The sequence below is a fragment of the Dioscorea cayenensis genome, chromosome 9 (assembly GCF_009730915.1).
Source record: "Dioscorea cayenensis subsp. rotundata cultivar TDr96_F1 chromosome 9, TDr96_F1_v2_PseudoChromosome.rev07_lg8_w22 25.fasta, whole genome shotgun sequence".
Classification (NCBI taxonomy): domain Eukaryota; kingdom Viridiplantae; phylum Streptophyta; class Magnoliopsida; order Dioscoreales; family Dioscoreaceae; genus Dioscorea; species Dioscorea cayenensis.
Window position 1 is genome coordinate 25356653 of NC_052479.1, and position 5274 is coordinate 25361926.

Consider the following 5274-nt stretch of genomic DNA (forward strand, 5'->3'; position numbering starts at 1 on the left):
GATGGGCTAACTTGAAGACTGGTTCATCGGGTGTAGATGAGGGTGCGGTGGTTCTTGGGCGCTTGGAGGCGAGTCTTTTAGTGTGAGGCATCCCTACAATGAAGACAACCTTGTTCAAGCTTATAGGGATACAAGATAAATCAAAATAAAATGCAAAAGATAGAGGAAACAAATGAAAAATTAAATTTTTGAGGTCATACGGCCGTATGGGGGCCATATGATCACTATTCACACAGCAAGAGTTTCCCCTATATTCATAGAATCAAAAACTTTTTACATAAAATTGAATGAAAATTCATCCATGACATTCACATCATCCAAACCAAGCAAAATACTAGAGAAATTGCAAACACAATCTCCAAGAATGCCCAAGAAATGAAAGAGATAAACCTATGGCATTAAAAAAGAATACTGATGAAATCTTGAGAAAACAAGCTTTAACCTCGAGGAAAACCACTAGATCGAAGTCTCCAATGAATTGGGAGAAGTTTTAGCTGAAAAAAATGAGGAGATTCGGCCAAGAAATGAGGGAGGAAGAAGCGAGAAAATCAATGGAAAAAGAGAGAAAAGAAAAGAATGGAAGAGAGAGAGAATGGGGGGTTATATGGGGCAGGCCCGCCCCATACGGCCCTGTATGGGGGTCATATGGGCCGAGAGACCTCTCTTGGCCGAGACTACTAGTGCGTAACAAATGGCCCCCATATGTGGCCGTATGGGCGCCATCTGTGATGGCACAGAGCCACTAGATCGGCTCTGTGTTCATCGCAGACAGCCTTCATACAGCCTAGGATGGCCGTATGACTTTTAAATTCACTCAAAACTTCAAAATCCTGCTTGAAATGACGTAAAAATGATATAGCAAGTTTGAAGACTTCTCCAAAAATGAATAAAATGAATAAAACGACGATCTAGCACATGAAATGACACCAAAATATCAGTTTCTCAAGAAGTTGCAGAAATACATCATAACTAAGAACGATGAAAACAATGTGCCTCTCAAGAAGCTTATTCAAAGACAAAACAAGTCTAAGAAATATGAAAATTGAAATGAACTAAGATCTAGAATACTAAAAATGTAAGAAAACATCCCCGAATGTTTGGGTTGCCTCTCAAGAAGCGCTTGTTTAACGTCACGAGCCTGACGTACCTCATTGCTTACCTCATGGGGGTTCAAAGAGTTTGAAGCCACCCCCAATTTACCTAGTAGTGTTGTTTCTTCCAGGTAAATTTAGTGACAACATTGACAAGTCCTCGAATTGTTCATGAGTAGAGAGGGGTGAAAAATTTACCTTTCCTCCTTGATATGTGGGGTGATGAAGCTTGGTACCTTTTTTTTTCTCCCATGAATCTCCTCCACATTTTCTTCACAAATGATTCCTTTTTCTCTTTTTCCTTAGCACTGGTACAGGATACCTTCTCTTTTGGTTGCTTCAAGTTATGAAATTGAGCATGGTAGTGAGGTTCGTCTTTTCTTCATTCTCCAACTCTCCCAAATACTCAACCAACGGGTTGATCGAGAGCATCTCATGCACACAATCAGAAATCAACTTATCAGTTTCATCAATGAAGTAAGATGTGTCATCATGATCTAAAGAAAGTTTCATTGCAGCCGGTAAAATGTACACCACTTCTTCTTCTCTGACTCTTAGGGTTAACTTTCCTCCTTTCAAATCAATTAGGGTACCTGAGGTGCTGAGGAATGGTCGGCCAAGAATCAGTGATATCTCCACATCCTCATCTATGTCCATGATGACAAAATCCACAGGAAAAACAAATTGGTCCACTCGGACAATCACATCTTCAACAATCCCACGAGGTTTCCTTGTTGATCGATCCGCCAATTGCAAAGTCATCCTCGTGGGCCTCAACTCATCCAAACCAAGTTTCAAATACATGGAATAGGGCATGAAATTTATGCTTGCCCCCGAGTCTGCTGGAGCATTTTCTTGGACTCCACTTTTAAGCATGCACGGGATAATGAAGCTTCCCGGATCTTTCAACTTTTGTGGGAGCTTCTTTTCTAGAATGGCCGAGCAATTCCCTGTAAGTGCAACTGTGCCCTCTTCCTCCAACTTTCTCTTGTTTGTGAGGAACTATTTTAAAAACTTGGCATATTTCGGCATTTAAGTCAATGCTTCAACTATCGGGATGTTCAAATGGAGTTGTTTGAAGATGTTGATGAATTTTCTGAAGTCAACATCCTCCTTGTAATGCTTCAATCTGGTTAGATAAGGGATTGGAGGCTTGTACTCAGATGATTTTGTTGGCCGTTGTTGCTAGGGCTTGTCATTCCTTCCTTGATTTTTGTCTTCGTTATTTTCTTCAACTAGCTTGGGGTCTTCCCCGGAGGCTACCCCACTTTTCTTGACACTTGGGTCCTACTCAATGCTCAATTGACTTTACCGAAGCTTGGAGGTTTCTCAAGAAAAAACCTATCTCACTGAACTATTTGGCGTGCTGAGTGAGCTGAGCATTCACCTTGCAAAATTGTGCATCCATACTACTAGTTAAGCTATTGAACCTGTCATTAGTACTGAGCATGAACTTGGCAAGGACCTCTTCAGTAGTAAATTTCTTCTCAAAGGCTGGTTGTTGAAATTAAGATCCTTGAGGTGGTGCACATCTTTGTTGTTGGCCTTGGTTCCATGAAAAATTTGGGTGGTTCTTCCATCCCGGATTATAAGTTGAGCTGTACGGGTTCCCTTGATTTTGTTGCCCCCCAATATAGTTGACATTCTCAATGGAAGCGACAGAGGAGCTAGCAATAGGACATTGGGATGCAACATGCCCACCACCGCAAGTGCTATAACTTAACACTGATTCTGGCCTCGAACTACTGCCCATAAGAAGATCAAGCTTTTGAGTTAACACATCAACCTTTGCGGCCAAGGCATCATTGCTACTCACTTCATAAAGCCAGCAGTCTTTTGTGAAGATCCACTCGAGGCCCAATGTGATTCATTGCTCACCATAGACTCAAGTAATTGCTCGGCCTCGTCGGGATACTTGTTGGTAAGGGAACCACCCGCTGTGGCATCAATGAGATGGCAAGTAGCATAATTCAGCCCGTTGTAAATGATTTGTACCGGTATCCATGAGGCAAAACCATGATGCGGGCACCTTCTAAGGAGATCCTTGAATCCTTCATAGGCTTCAAACAATGCTTCGGACTCCCCTTGTTTAAAGGCTAAAATTTTTTTTCTCAACTTGGCCGCTTTGCTTGGAGGAAAATACCTACCAAGGAACTTCTCAACCATATCCTTCCATGTTTTTATAGATCCTGGAAATAATGATGTAGGCCAAGAATATGCCCCATTTCTCAAACTGAATGAAAATAGCCTCAAACGGATAGCATCATCCGACACCCTATTAATCTTGAATATAGAGCAAATTTGGAGGAACCGAGGAAGGTGGTCATGTGCATCCTCATTTGCAAGTCCATTGAATTGAACCGAGTTCTGGACCTTGCCGATTGTACTTGCTTTAATTTCAAAGTTGTTGGATGCCATGGATGGTGCTTGAACTCTAAACTTATCACCCGTGAATTGAGGTCTTTCATATTCAGATAAAGTGCATCGCTCTTCGGCCATGATTGAAGACTCTCTATCCTCAATTTCAATGTTTTGTATACCCGATCCTTCACCAACTTCTCTCAGTCTCCGATGCAAAGTTCTTTCAATCTCACTATTCGGTGTAATCAAGGTCGATGGATTTGAACGTGTCATGCACAGTACCTTGCAAAACCAAAAAAATTTTAGAAAGTTAAGATCAAAGGAAAAACAAATAATGATAAAAATGAGTAAATAGTGAAATGGCTAGAGTAATAATCTAAAAGTTTCCTAGAATTCCTTAAAGATTCCCCAGCAATGGCACAAAAAACTTGATTGCTTCCCCGCAAGTCTACGGGATCGCCAAGTAATACCTCGTGTGAAGACACGAGGGTCATATTCCTCGGGGCTAAGGATCTCCTATTACTCCTTCTCAAACTATTATCTAGCCTAAGATCTCAAGTGATGGAATTTACTCTACTAGAAACAATTAAAACTAAAACAAGATTTCCAACAAATTAGAGAGAACAAGCAATGAGCATGTAGGAAATTCAATGTAATGCAAAGGACTATGGATGTGGATCCCCTTGAGGACTTATCATGAAACATGGACGATGATTAAAAGATGCAAGGGTAAAATGAACAAAGAGATTTCTAGATTAGAACAACCCCAATTTCTCAGCGATTGAACCCTAATTCCATACGAACATAGATAGGAATTTCTTCCAAATCCACATTCCTATGATTGCATTAAGCACAAGGAAATCTCAAATAGGAGTAAACCTATTCTTCTTTGGCTTAACATAACATGGAGGGCTACCAACACACAATTTCTCGGCGTGATGATACAAGTATCCCCTTCTAATCCATTCATGATCTAATACATCCGAGCAAGTCACATCTATATGCATCACTCATAAAAGAGCTACGGATTTCTCCTTAGTGTAGCACTTAGCATGAAAAAAATGGATTAAATATCAAAATTACCTAAGCATGGAATTAACAATTAATCATCCAAAATACATGATAAAACCCCCCAAGGTTCACCAACACCCGGTGGCCTTGGGGGTCTAGTGTGTCATCATCCCACAACAAGCAATATAATCAAGTGAAACACAAAAGAAAAGCATAAATGACACTTCCTTCATGAAATAGTGGAGGAGGATGTAGAAAATGTGCCGAATGATGCTTTCCCCGCCAAAGGAATGCCGAATGATGCTTCCTCTAACCACGGGTCTCCTTCCTTCAAATCGTGGTAGATCTCCCCTTGAATGATGTTGCCTTCTTGCCTTGAGAGTCTTGGACCTTGGCCTTGAATGATCTCTTCGCTTCCTTGCCCTCTTTCTCCTTCCTAAGGTCTCCCAAAGCCTCTCAAGTGGTCTCTCAAAATATGCCCAAAAAAAGTCCCTTGTTCTATCCTAAAAGTCAGTATTTATACCCCCATGACATATGGGACGTATAGGGGTCGTATGGGGGTCATATAGCACTCAAAAACCCAAGATTCGCGTTTCATACAGGGTACATACGGCCTCCATACAACCCTGTATACTGGGTAGTTTGGAAATCTGGGCAGATAACTCCAAATCTTTCCGCTGATACAGTGCATATGGCCCCCATACTGGGTAGTATGCGGGTGGTATGAAATTCCTGTTTACTTCTCTTTTTGCCTAAATGATATCTTTTTGTTCTCCATGGCTTCCTTATGCCCTACAAAGCAAATAATAGA

General features: G+C 41.1%; 1 non-coding gene across 1 annotated transcript; it reads left to right on the top strand.

Moving 5' to 3' along the window:
- Window positions 1-3102: 3102 nt before the first annotated feature.
- On the top strand, window positions 3103-3209 carry LOC120269829. Its single transcript, XR_005539462.1, has one exon. It is a non-coding gene; the product is annotated as a small nucleolar RNA R71 (small nucleolar RNA).
- Window positions 3210-5274: the final 2065 nt, after the last annotated feature.